This window comes from Urocitellus parryii, unplaced genomic scaffold (genome assembly GCF_045843805.1).
Source record: "Urocitellus parryii isolate mUroPar1 unplaced genomic scaffold, mUroPar1.hap1 Scaffold_61, whole genome shotgun sequence".
Classification (NCBI taxonomy): Eukaryota; Metazoa; Chordata; class Mammalia; order Rodentia; family Sciuridae; genus Urocitellus; species Urocitellus parryii.
In genome coordinates, this window is record NW_027554109.1 from 1708946 (window position 1) to 1723811 (window position 14866).

Here is a 14866-nt window from a genome sequence, read left to right on the forward strand (position 1 = left end):
CTAAAAAAAAGCTCTTTTAAATGCTTGATTTTGCCTTTTATTCTGATGTTTTGTCATGTGTTTCAAAGAATACATTCTCGCTTTCATAAACTTGATTTCTTTTTAGCAATTAACTTAATTTGTAATATCTACTGGAATCAGTAAGCTGTGAACTTTTGAAATTATACCAAGTAGAAGAGAACAATACAACCAAAATCTTTAGCAAAGTGAAATTTATTTAATATAACAATTTACTTTTGACTTTCTGGGAAATATTTCAAACATATTTGTTTCTTTTTCATATAAAATGTTGAGAGTATTTTGAATACCACAAGACTGTACTTCAGTTTTACATGTTCTGCTGTCATCTGATGGCATTGGGAGTGGGGACCAAATCTTTAACAAATGGGCCATGGGGGTGATTATACTGCCATTGTTTTTTTCAATCTGTCTTTATGTGTATGAATTATTTCCAGTATTCTTTTTTTTTTTTACTCTGACTACTGCTTTTATTGTGAATACTAAAGTCTTTTGCTCTGAGCCAAGAGTCTCATGTCATCGTTCAGCATCCACAAAATTGTACCAAGTTAATTTGCATGTGAAGTAAAACCTCAGACCCTTCACAGTTCTTGACAAACATGCAGGAAGATCCAGTATTCTTAAAATGGCATTTGTAGAGTCAAAGATAGAATATTCAAGCTTTGCTACTTAAGTGAGCATTTTCAGCACTAGGCCTCAACTCTAGTATGACATAAAATTTTTCGAAAGAGCAGGGATATGTCCTTGGGCAGTCTCTCCTCATCAAGGAGTGAAAGATTAAAACGTACATGACCTTCTTTCCTCCTTGTTCCTCTTCTTCAGGTGGACGTTGCCATAAGTCCTGTACTGGCCGATGCTGGGGACCAACAGAAAATCATTGTCAGACCTGTAAGTACTCAATAGTATTAAAAAAATGTTTGAGATGGTCAAATGAAACATAATATGTAGTTGCTTCTTATATTTGTTTGAAATTTCTAGGTTAATGATTTCACAGCATCACTGTGTTGGTATTAGTTAGGACTTCAGAATTTGTATGTCAGTAGAAGTACACAATCCAAAATGTGAGCAAAATTATATTAATTCAACTTTAGGTAAAATAGATATTTCAGTATTTTTCCCAAGCAGTTATATTACCATTCATTGGTAGAAAAATAAAGGGCAAAAAGGATACTGTGTACCTGCTATATTCCAGGCACTATTCTAGGCACAGGGGTTATAAACTAAGTGAGGGATGCATGTAGATTCCCTATTGTTAACATAAATCTTGCTCTGAGAGTATGTTTCTTGAACTAATCATTAGGTAAGATAGATATGAAGCTAACCTCATTGCTCAGGCATTTAAAATCAAACCACACAGAGTATAGAGACAAATATCTAATATTTTCATCATGCTTAAAGTCATAAGCCATTTTAACCCCAGGAGCTTTCACCAATCTTAGGTATAAATGGTTTCTTTAAAAATGGAAACAATTGGGTGCAGTGGCATACCCCTGTAATCTCTGTGGCTGGGGAAGCTGAGGCAGGAAGATTGCAATTTGAAAGCCAGCCTCAGCAATTTAGCAAGCCCCTAAGCAACTTACAGAGACCCGGTCGGTCTCAAAATTTAAAAAAAAGTAAAAAAGTAAAAGAACAGGCTGGGTATGTGGTTCAGTTGGTTAAGCGCCCCTGGGTTCAATCCCTGGTACTCAAAATAAATAAATAAAATAAAATAAATGGAAAACAAAATGCCCTGTACAAATGGTAAATACTTGTTTTTCCTGCTGCAATAACAATGACTAGAATACTATTTGAAAAGCACTATTGTGACAATAGTACATATTACTTTATGAGCATAGAAGACAGAAAATATTGTTGGAGATTTTTACATACAAATATTATATATTGTGGAAGGTTGTTAAAGTATTGAATGAAAGTTTAGAGATTTTTAATTTGTCTCAGTTTGTTGCAGTAATTCACTTGCAGGTCAGCATGGGAAAACAAAGAAAAAGAAGAAGCAGAGCAAGCAAAGCAGCAGCAGAAAAAAAGTCCTTTATTGTGTATAAGCAATCTTTTTATAGTATTGTGAACAAAAAAGGCAGCCTTCCAACATCAATAAATCAGGTCTTTCAGCTAATTAAACATAGCATACAGAAGTTTTACTTTCTAATCAGAAGTGACCCGCTTCTCATGGCTAATCTACTTTTGACCTGGAGTATGCTGAGCTCTGCTCTTTGTTTAGAACAGATAAAAATTTTTCTCAGTGCCCTCCTAGCCCATTTGGCAGAACATCCCGTTTGCAGGCAAGTTCTCCCAAGGTCAGCAGACACCTCGTTTTCAAGCATGTCTGTTGTTACCTATCTAAACCTTGAAGAAGCCTCTCCTTTGCGAGCAGGCTCTCCCAGGGACAGCAAACATCTCGGTTTCAAGTATCTCCCCTGTTACTTTATCTAAACCTTGAAGGAGCCCCTCCTTTGCGAGCAAGCCCTCCCAAGGACAGCAGACACCTCGTTTGCAAGCATGTCCGCTGTTGCCTTTCTATATCTTGACAGAATATCCTGTTTGCAGGCAAACTCCATCAAGGACAGTAATAGTAACGCAGTCACATCTGATTCTCTACATCTCCCTCCTTTTGTTTTTGTAAATGAGCCATAGCAGAAGCGATAAGGGACGTTTCATGTTTTAATTGCCTTCGCTTTTTTCAGCGTTGGAAGACTATATACAAAACAAAACACAAAACAAGAATTATTACAGTGTTACCTAAGGAAGCTGACAACAAGGTAGAAAAATGACTTAAAGGATTTAAATTAGCAATACTTGAAGACAATTTTTGTAAAATGTTAGATCCTGTTAGTTCAGGTAAAGTCTTACTAAAGGTGTCCATAATAGTCTTTTCCAAATTCATAATTTCTAAAGTTAATTTTTGATGTCCATTTAACCGTCTTTTAACAGTTTCCCAGGAAATCACTGGTATTATATGGCACAGGAGTCACACAAATATGAGAAGAATTCCAGTCACACTTCAGTACACTTCTGGTAGCCAAGATAGTCACTTGATCGCCAAGCCAGGAAACAGTATGTTGTAAATTGATCACATCTGTAGCTAATTGAGAGTCTAAGTCCTTTTGTTGTTGCCACAATAAATGAGTATCTTGATGCCATGTTCTCACGAAATCCGCAGTTTGAATGCCTTGATGTAAAGCAATGCCAGCTACTGCAGCAGTGGCGGTTACAGAAGCAACTGCAAGGATTGAGGCTATAACTATTCCTATTAATCGTAGAGAGCGATGTAACAAAACTTGAAGAGCATTGTACAAATGAGTAACAGACAATGAATCAGACCAAGGACGAGTCAAATTAACAGGCACCCGCAATTCTGTGCGAGCTTTAACAATAACTAAAGAATAATTATTAATTTCTATTAATTCCCAATTAGTTCTATTTACACATTGAGTAAGATAACAGTCTATACATGATATTGTTCCCCAAGTTACATTCCATTCCCAGTTTCCAATCATAAGAGAATAAGGGAATTTAACACATGTAGAAGCAAAATAAGTCAGATTATTATGCAGACGTACTTCAAAAGGAGAGGAACGGGATACATCTAACGAGAAATTTCCAGTCCATACAGTGAGTTTCCCAGATACTGCCCATAATTTCCATATATCCCCTTGAATATTGGGAAACTTTATATGCTGTAACATTGGAGGGACCAAGGCATAATGTTGCATTTTAATTGTCTCATTACCCCAAGCATTTATTGTCCCATTATGTCGATGCCATCTTAAAGTACGATTTGACCAACTTTCTATAAATTTAGAATGATCAGGACTCCAATCAACTATAGTGATATTTTGATATTTAACTACTGTTTTAGGGTGATGATCACGGCATTTTTCCCACTCTAAATGAGTTAAAAAGGTTTCAAAATATTTAGCTGAACATAAAGGAAGATGAGTTCTGACAAAGCATTCTTCAGATGATAGGGATGATTGATTAACATATACACTAGAGGTATTAAATCCTCGGGAAGATATCATGACAGTAAAAACAGCAGTAGAATAACTATGATAATTAACTCCCCAAGTATTATAAGAAAGAGTTGTTATGTGCTATAAGAGGCAAACAGAAAGAATAAGCCCCTATACACAATAGGACTCCTTCAACAGCTACAGTTATATTAGAAATATTATACAGATTTTTATAGAATAGAATATTTTTAATTCCCCCACATACATGAGGGGGGAAAATTAGTATTATTAGTACACACACGAACTTCAGGTTTTCCCCAGGAAACATTGCGCACCAAAGGAGGGTTAGGAACATAGGCCCAATAAGCAAAAGAATGAGCAGAAATTATACTTACCTGGCAATTAATAACTGTAAGCATAGCTAATAAAAGATTAACAGGATTTAAAGGCTGATTTGCTTTTTGAAGGTTTTTTTCAGCTTCTTGAGTCAACTTTTTTATCTGTCCCCATGTTGGGGGGTTCGCTGTTCTCGTTGCCATTGTAGAAGTTCTCTGCATTGCCAGCTCCTGAAATTGTCTAATAAATGGGTCGCTCATTCTGCAATTTGATAAGTCTTGAAGGTACCTAGAAAGGTGTTTTACCTGTAGAAATAAGAGCAAATCCCCTTCCCATGTGGTGCAACAACCTAGAAATCCATTCTTTATTTTCATCCCTGTTCCACATAGGTATTTCCAATTTGTAGAAATAATGGCTGAGATTTAAATGTAGAGAAATGTTGCTGGGCTGCAGGAACCTTGGAAGTTGACCAGACATTTAAAAAATTTAAAGTTAGTAAAGTTTTATGAAGTATATTTTGAGGTATATAAGCCATAGCTATATTCCCCCTTTTTATTTTTAATATGTATTTTCTTAACGTATGATTTGTCCTTTTTATAATAGCTTGACCCTGACTATTACAAGGTATGCCAAATATATATGTAATGTCATACTTTTGTAAAAGTGAATGTAATTTTTGTGAGGTATATGCAGGTGCATTGTCAGTTTAAGTTCTAAAGGAATTCCCAAGATAGCAAAACAAGATAATAAATGAGAAATGATTGCATTAGCCTTTTTTTTTTTTAAGATAAACTGTGGTCCAAGAAAATGAGTATAGTGTCAATAGTATGATGTACATATCTTAATTGTCCAAATGACTGAATTATAACAACATCCATTTGTTAAAGGGCATTAGGATGGAGTCCCCTTGGATTAACACCAGGAGGACAGTAAGGAATATTAAAAGAAGCACATGATGAACAGTTATTTTGTATTTATTATAAAGTCCTTTAGTGTTTGTATGATGTAAAGCATGTTCTAGATGAGTCTTATCTTAGGTAAGTAGGGCTCTTTATAAATTTAAGTAAAGTGTTGTAGTTTTAAAGTTATTATTTTTTTTAAATGTTATATACTATAAATTTTATATAAATAATAGTTTAAGTTTATTTGAGTAAAAACTAACACAATAAGATAACACATCTAAAACATGAAATAAAGAAAGGCTGAAAGCTTTTAGCTTTTTTTAGAAAAATAGAAAAAATGTTCTTGTGTTTTATAATATTAACCTTTATGTAGATAAGGCTCTCATTAACTTAAAAAATATATTTAAATTGTACCTCAGTGTAAAAAGTAACATAAAACTTTATATATCTTATTGATAATAGGTCCAGTTATAGAACATTAAATTATATAAATAAATCTCCAATATGTTATTTTTATAAGCCTAAAATTACCATGCAAGAACACCAGCTTGATATAATTTTTTTTAAAGCTTTATCTTAATGATTTGTATACCTGGAAAATATGAACACATTTAATATACAAAGAAGAGTAATAGTACCATAATTACTATTGATGTTTTTATATTAATTAAGTTTAGCTCTTAAAGAAATAACATAATAGAATATTGCAAAATAAAAGTTGTCATTTAACCATATTTGTATAATCCTAATTTTTTTTTAAGATTATTTGTTCAAAAATTTACATATATAGCCAATGTATATAGACCTTTTTTATCACTTACTTAAAACTATATAGCCAACATACATAGACTTTCTTTATCATTTGTTTAAATTTTTTTATTTACTCACTTCCAGAAACACATTTTTTAATTAAATCCATACCTAGAACCTTTTAATTTTTTTTAACCCCTTCTTTATTTACACTTTGAAATAATCCTTGTGAATTTTTGAATTTAGGCAAATTATTCCATTTTAATAAGAGATATTTTGTTATTTGTAGTACACAATTAATCACATTAGTTTACCATATTATGAAAATATAGTGTCTAAATATTAGGGATGATAAAGAACCATTTATTTATTTATATTATTTACCAACTTAAAAAATTATTAATAATGTTATCTAATGTAATTTAAGGAGTTAAAAGCATTTAATGGTATATTTAACATTTAGCATATTAACCTTGTAAATCAATCAGATATTTAACAAATATTTATAAACAAATAATCTTATGTCTAATTAATTTACTTATTTTATCAAAACATTAGACAAGTATAATGAACCGTGTTAGCCATTTTTTGTTGTTGTTGTTGAAGAAAAGTCCTAGAACCAAATCATATCAGTCATTAACATGTTAAAGACGTCTTATTTTTATCTGTTTACCCAATTTAAATTGAACCATTTAAATCAGTGAATTAAAAATATTTGGATCCATTTTTTTTTTAATTTTTATGAGCGCTCTTTACATATATATCAATCTTTATATTATGTACATGACATATGGACATACACACAAACAGACATACAACATATAATACAAATGTGCACACATAACACAATAAAGGCCTTGTAGTTATTTTAGGTGAAATTTCCATTGTAATGTTTAAATATTCCATAGTTGATCAAAAATAGAACTGATCAGAAAAACATTAACTTAGGTCTGTAGGGTCAAAATTATGAGCTCAAAAAATACAGAATCTAGGAAAAAGTAAGAGTCCTAGAAAAATGACCGGCCAGTGATTAGAAAGTATCATAAAATTTATTTATATATTTTATTTTATTTTTTTATAATCCCTTTTAAAATGACCTGCTTTTCCACAATTGAAATAAGTTTTTGATTTATTGGGTTTAAGGGCTCCAGCCACGGCTGCAGCAAAAACAGAAACTTTGATGTTCAATTCCTCCCACTCCAGCATAAGCTCTCACATATTTACTCAATGAGGCGTTTTGCCCTTTTAATGGCCCCAAAATATGCTTACATTTAGGATTTGCATTTTTAAATGTTAATGTTTTTAGTAATACCTTTGCTATTTGATCTTGACCCATTGCCTTCATAACAAAAGTACGTGGTCTTGCAAGAAAATCAGTGTAAGTTTCAGTAGCCCCTTGCATAGATTTAGTAAAGGAAGGTTGTGCCTGACCAGTGGGTATCACACATCTCTAAGCTCTTAAGAAAACCTGTCAACTTGTTGGAGATCTGAATCTGTATATTGAGCCTGTCTCTAAAGGCATGGTAATTACTTTCCCCCATTAACTTATCCTCCATAGGTCCCAGGGGATTTTGAATTTCATTCTCTCCAGCTTGTTTTTGTGCCTCATCTTCCCATCAACTTCTCAATTGTAACCATTGAGATCCCTCCAAAACTGTTTTGGTTAATGCCTCCCAATCCAAAGGAATAAGTAATTTAGAAGTTCCCAAATTTTCTAACATATCTAACACAAAAGGAGACTGAGGGCCATATTGAAAGGCTGTAGCTTTTAAATCCTTTATAAACTTGTATTCCACTGCAGTATAGTGAACATCAATCATAGGGGATTTTGAAGGTTTTGTTGTCTAGTTATAGGAAACAAATGTGGTGGATCAACAAAACAACCATGAGGGGCTGCAAGATCATCATCATCATGTGTCATAGTAAGAGGAAATGAAAAACGTTGTTGTTCTCTACACACATCAACTCTATACTCTGTCATTGGAAAGAGAGAAGCATTAAAAGGAGCAGTAGGTTTAAGAGAGGACCTTTGCTTTTTTAATTGTATTTTATCCACAAAGGCCCTCCATAATTTCTTTTATATTGGAGTCACCATCTGAATTTTTTGAATCTTCCTCATGACCCAGATCTGATTTAGGGGAGTCATCTATAGTATCACAAATATTTTCTTAGGGCTCCGTTTTGTTAACCTTATTATCAGATTCTGATGTATTAACTTGACCTTCACAAAGAGAGCCCTTTTCATTATTGTTTTCTAATAATTGTAATGCCTGAGTAATAGCATTATATAATGTCCAAATCTTTAAAGAAATAACATTTCCAGCCTGATGCTGTTTATGGAGCTCTTTTTGAACTAATTTTCATTCTCCTAAATTTAACTGGACCTTAGTTTGATACTGGAACCAGTGACAATGACATTCTATAATTTTAAATAACTCCTTGAGTCTCTTATGAGATGTTTTCAAACCTATGGAATATAATAATCCTTCTAGTAACTCCATGTATTGTTCCTTTAAGGACTGGGAGTTTCCCATGTTAGTTCTGAAAGTTCCCCCTAAAGTTTCTTTCAACCTGGGGTGCTACCTTTCAATATTTGTTAGTTCTGAAAGTTCCCCCTAAAGTTTCTTTCAACCTGGGGCGATACCTTTCGATATTTGTTAGTTCTGAAAGTTCCCCCTAAAGTTTCTTTCAACTTGGGGCGATACCTTTCCATATTTGTTAGTTCTGAAAGTTCCCCCTAAAGTTTCTTTCAACTTGGGGCGATACCTTTTGATATTTGTTAGTTCTGAAAGTTCCCCCTAAAGTTTCTTTCAACTTGGGGCGATACCTTTCGATATTTGTTAGTTCTGAAAGTTCCCCCTAAAGTTTCTTTCAACTTGGGGCGATACCTTTCGATATTTAGTGAATCCCGAAAGTCCCCCTTTCGTTTTCTTAACCCGGGGTGCTTACCCTTTCGGTGCTGGATCCTGCCGACTACGCCAATTGTTGCAGTAATTCACTTGCAGGTCAGCATGGGAAAACAAAGAAAAAGAAGAAGCAGAGCAAGCAAAGCAGCAGCAGAAAAAAAGTCCTTTATTGTGTATAAGCAATCTTTTTATAGTATTGTGAACAAAAAAGGCAGCCTTCCAACATCAATAAATCAGGTCTTTCAGCTAATTAAACATAGCATACAGAAGTTTTACTTTCTAATCAGAAGTGACCCGCTTCTCATGGCTAATCTACTTTTGACCTGGAGTATGCTGAGCTCTGCTCTTTGTTTAGAACAGATAAAAATTTTTCTCAGTGCCCTCCTAGCCCATTTGGCAGAACATCCCGTTTGCAGGCAAGTTCTCCCAAGGTCAGCAGACACCTCGTTTTCAAGCATGTCTGTTGTTACCTATCTAAACCTTGAAGAAGCCTCTCCTTTGCGAGCAGGCTCTCCCAGGGACAGCAAACATCTCGGTTTCAAGTATCTCCCCTGTTACTTTATCTAAACCTTGAAGGAGCCCCTCCTTTGCGAGCAAGCCCTCCCAAGGACAGCAGACACCTCGTTTGCAAGCATGTCCGCTGTTGCCTTTCTATATCTTGACAGAATATCCTGTTTGCAGGCAAACTCCATCAAGGACAGTAATAGTAACGCAGTCACATCTGATTCTCTACACAGTTCATGATGTTTGCTAGATTCTGTTTGAATAACAATAATAATAACAGCAACAACAAAAAGACAAAGAGAATTGCTTTATTTCAAGCACCAAAGGAAGAAGTAAAAGATGATATATGTTCAATGGAAAATGATTTCTTCAGTTTATTTTTAAAATTTGTGAGCATTCTCATATCAAACATTCATAAAATATAATAGAATAAAGTAAGAAGTACCTTTTCACCTGTATCCCTCTTTGGTCCCTTAGCTACCCTAGATAGGCAACAATTAGTATTGGTAATTTTGGTATATTCTTCTCAAAGATAATTTACACATACTCAAGGAAATATGTATACATATCCCACTCCTTTTTACTCAGATATTAGCAGGCTTTGCATGTTGTACTATGTGTTATTTCTGTTTCTGTAATAAATACCAAAATAATAAACTTATAAATAGAGTGGATTTATTTTGCTCATAATTGTATAGTTCTTACTCCAGGAGTGATTGGCCCTGTTGGCTGTTACAAGACTTTATGTCATTGTTCTCTTCATGGTGGGGTCAAAGAGAAAATACCTGGGCCTGGCAGTGGCCTTTGAGGGCCACCCCCAATAACCTAAAGTTTCCCACTTGGCCCCACCTCTTATATGTTCTGCTATCATCTAATGGCACCGGGAGTGGGGACCAAATCTTTAACAAATGGCCCATGGGGAGTGGTTATACTGCCATTGTTTTTTCAACCTATCCTTATGTGTATGAATTATTTGCAATATTCTTAGAAATGGCATTTGTAGGGTCAAAGATAGGTGTATTTGCAATTTGATAGAGATCACCACCACAGAGATCTTATTCTCTGTTGTGGTTGCTAACAATTACCTTTGCCAGGAGGATGTGCGTGATTGCCTGTCTCCCTATTCCCTGGACAAAGCAGTACATTATCCATCTTTTGGGTCTTTGTCACAGGATTAGATGAAAAATAGTATCTCAGTTTAGATTTAAATTAACTTATTTAATAGAAACAATATTTTATGGCAGGAGTGTTTTGACAAGAATGTTTTAAACAGGATTCTAAAGTAAGATTAGACTGCCGTGTGAATTTCATTCATTACAATGTTTGGAGATAATGTTTTAATAGCAGAGAAGTCAAAACCAAGGAGTGCACAATGCTGAGATGACACTGATGTGGCCAATTGTAAGAAGTCCAGATCTCTAAAATAATGAAGACTCATCACAGTGTTTTGTAATGAAGTGACAAGTAACCATGGGAATTACTGAAGTGTGTAAGGATCTCCAGTCTTTCATGAAAAAAAAAAACACTTCTGAGTTGTCAAAGCAGAGAATAAGCTGTTGCAGACTTACCTGCTTTATTTTGCAGAGGAATCAGAGCTCCTTCGCTGTGGGCGGCTAGTTTGGGTGAGACACAATGGCTGTTAAGGAACTTACTTCCAGGGGATGAGGGCACTTGGAAACACTGATGTGGATAAACATCTCTTTCTCCTCTTTGGGAGGAGGTGGGTTAAGAATCCCTGTATTGTTCCTCCAGTGCTAGGTCCAAAATCCCACTGCCTTCCTCCTACCACATTTTAGAATATCTCCTTTGCCAGAGGTTACCTCTTTCGCTCTTTTCAGAGTTTACAGTTGAATGCAGTGGGCAGGGAGAAAGAAGTCTATACCATCTCCTCTAGACCAGAAGTCGTACATAATAACACTATTAGAAGTAATACGTTCAATAAGACTATTAACAAATAAAAAATGTGAAAATAAATGAAATAATTAAATAATAAGTAATTTAAAATGATAAATATTTTAAAAGAATTTAAATAATCAAATAATTTCATTTTTGTCTCATTTTACATGTACTTTGTACAATGCAAATGGAGCAGTTATACTTTTGCCTCCTGGTACTCTGGCATTCACGAGGAACAGGTACACTTCTATCCATAGATGCCTTACCAAATGCTAGTTCTTCTAGACATATAGTAGAGTTTATTGCTTGCCATCAAGTGGAATGGGAAAAAGTCTTGTCTATGAAAAATTTCAGACCATAATTTCTATATCAAAGTATCAAACACAAAATCATTTAATTCATCTGAAATTTCTACATAGAAATTAAGTTCTGTATAACCTCACACTCAGTTAATGATCACTGTGCCTATTCCACAGTCTGTCAGACTTAAATTCAACATGCATATGTATCAAATATATACAAGTATGAATTTTAATGTAATATACATTAGCAATGACCTTTATAATTTATAAAAAACATTTCCATTTAAAACTTCATTCTAAGTGAATTTTCTGTGGGCTAAAGAGGACAGTTATCACTAACCTCATTTTACAATTGGAGAAATAAAAGCTGAGGATATGATTAAAGGGGTTGTTAAACATAACTCAAACTGAGGATTTCTAAGTGTTCTGCATCTGAAGATATTACCATCTCCTATATCCCCTACTGAATTACACATTGCTTTCAGTAATCGAGGGCAATGGATATGAAATCAGCCAGATGATTCAAACTCCAGTTGTTCCCACTTTCTATTATGGGCAAGCACCTTCATCTTTTTAAAAGTCAGCTACCACATCTATAAAATGGAGAGAATTACACATATCATCTCAGAAGGTGGCTTTCTTTAGAATGAAATTCAAAGCCCTAATACAGTTGAAATATTTAAGTATTTCCTGGCATGTATTAAGGACCCAATAAATAATAGCTGATGGCATAATAAACTAGAGGAGGTAAGTCAGGAAACTGAATCCATTTAAAATCTGAATGAATGGAGGTGAGAGAGAAGCTCCTGTGGGCCAGTTGTACCTTGTGAAGTCTCCTGACACCCAGCATCTGGGGAATGAAAAGCAAAAGCCCTGGAGTGAGGGGGAGGCTGCTTGCCCTTGACATTGGCTCCCAGTCTCTCTCCCTGGCTGAGCTTCCTGAAAGATGAATTACTTATACATATTTAAAGAGCACAGCATACTGAGGCAAAATGTATTTTGGAACTACTAAAAGACAAACTTATTGAAAGACCTGAATTTTAGAATTATTTTTATTTTTTATTTTTTTGAAAATTTAACCTCCTCAGAGATTCTACAGTGATATGAGACACCCATTTATCCCATAGAAGAGTAACATACATGATCAATACTTTAAATTTAAAGTTGTCTAGGCTTCCTTTAGATTCACAATGGCTGTTTTGTTAATTGAAGTATCCTACTTACCTCGAGGCCCACTTGAGATAAACTTCTATCTGAACCTTGACTCAATTTAAAAAACAAACAAAAAACAGCAACAGTAAGTATGTTGTGCAAGTTTTCAAGAATATTCTGCTTTTTGTTGATTGATCCTATACATGTGCATTTTAGGATCTGAAAGCCATAGTCTCACCTTATTTACAAATTATTTCTTTGTCAATCATTGGAATAAATTCCCTTTAGTGAGCTTCTCTGGAGGTATTCATCTTCATGTTTTTCCAAATATTTCCTGATTTTTATGGATGATGCTTTTTTTGAGACTTTCAATATATTAGGCAAAGAAGAAAAGAGTATTTAAAAGTTCATCACTTTGGAAAAGGAAACTAAAGTAAGGAAAACAAAATTATTTCACTCATCCAAACTTACCACTGCTGAACTCTTCTCACTCTTCTCTCTCTTTGCAAGTGTGCTAGGAATTGTCCTCTGTGTCACTAAAGTTGAGAAGTCAGGGGTAATGACATATGGCTCAGGTTCTGGGGCAAAGTTCATGGCAATGAATGAGTGGTTAGGATGCAACCAAACAATGGTACAGAGCCAGAGCGTTAAAGCCATCTCCAAATAGAGACATGGGAGCAAAGATTCTGTTTACCACAGTGAGCTTGAGGAGAGGTCTGCAGGAGGCAGAAGTTTTAAGTAGCAGAAATGAAGAAAATGTTTTTGTTCTTAATAGTGAAATAGAAGGGTGGTATAAATTGACAGCTTACACTGGCTCACTATGCAAACTTTTCAGTCAGAAATTTTAGTAGAATTTTGTGAAATTTTAGCATAATTTAGTAACACTGTACAACTTATTTTGTGTACAGGTTGAGTGTCACAGTTAGTTTGACTGCATGTTCTATACTTTAAGTGTGTCATTGTGCCTTGATAGAATTCAATAATGATCAGACTGTAAACTGGATCCATCAGCTATTTCTAAACTATTTATTTCTAAAAACTTAAGATTTTTTTAATTTAAATAAATTAGTTTTCAAAATCTTTGGCAACCTAAAGAACTTTTTAAATATTAAAGTTATTAAATGATACCTGTAGAATCTTACCGAATGTACTACTCTTACTATTTTAATCGTGAGTCTAATGTTCTGAAGCAACTTGATTTCATTCTCTTTAATTCCTTTTTGATGTTTGAGCATCCTGACCCTATAAATTTGACAAGAACATTTCTCACATAGCCGCAAAGGGTCAAAATACAACTTAGTCTGTGATAGTGAGAGCTGTATTACATGTAAAGCAGTGACTCTAACTTGAAAGTACTTTTAAGCTCAGTTAAATCATGGCCACATTGCTCCACAGCACAGCTTAAGTAAATTGATTCAGTGGATTAATGTAGTCATGTCAGGGGAGACAAACTTATCTGCTATGTGAAGTCTGAAGCTTATAGAAGTATTATTTAGCAGGCTTACTGGTAAGAATGACAACTCTCTCTATTCATAGGAACAGGAGTCCTGAAGTCTGAGCTCCATAGGTGTAGGTGTGAAAGAAACTAAGCTTTAAGAAATAAATAATAATGATTAAAGGAACAAAGTTATCTATGTTGCTGCAAGATAGATGAAGCACACTTATCTCATTTAAAATAGATGCTTCTTGTCCCTTTTTATCTTTAAGCACAGCATCAGGCCAGCTCTCTCTAGTCCACTATTATCAGGAAGGGTGCTGGTTTCATTTCACACGTTCCTTTGTCCTCCCAGGCCCAGTGTCATCTCCGTTAGTCACTGCATTTTGAGTGAGGAGAAGGGACAAAAGAATACATGAAAATATGACCTTCTTTTCTCAACCTTTTCCTACTTTTTATATAAAAGTTGTCATAGTTATTATCTTCCGTGGCATATTTTTTAACTAGAATCTTCTAGGCTGATAACCACTCAATATTCTACTCAGTCTGCCAAGTTGCTTTAAGAATGATATTTCGTAACTCCAAACTGAAAAATGTAGGAGCATTTGGTGACAGGTTACAAAAGTTATTTGTCTCCTAAACTAAAATATTATATTACAAAAATTAACAAAGACATGTATGTTTCAACTACTGGACCAATGGATAGATTGTTACT

General features: G+C 34.4%; 1 long non-coding RNA gene across 3 annotated transcripts; it reads right to left on the reverse strand.

Moving 5' to 3' along the window:
* Window positions 1–795: 795 nt before the first annotated feature.
* LOC144252858 (uncharacterized) lies at window positions 796–13264 on the reverse strand. Of its 3 annotated transcripts, none has more exons than XR_013343069.1 (5): window positions 13188–13264; window positions 12955–13081; window positions 12789–12823; window positions 10935–10979; window positions 796–874 (listed from the first exon to the last, which is right to left on the reverse strand). It is a non-coding gene; the product is annotated as an uncharacterized LOC144252858 (long non-coding RNA). The 3 variants fall into 3 exon arrangements; XR_013343071.1 differs by having other exon boundaries at window positions 12789–12828; XR_013343070.1 differs by lacking the exon at window positions 12789–12823.
* Window positions 13265–14866: the final 1602 nt, after the last annotated feature.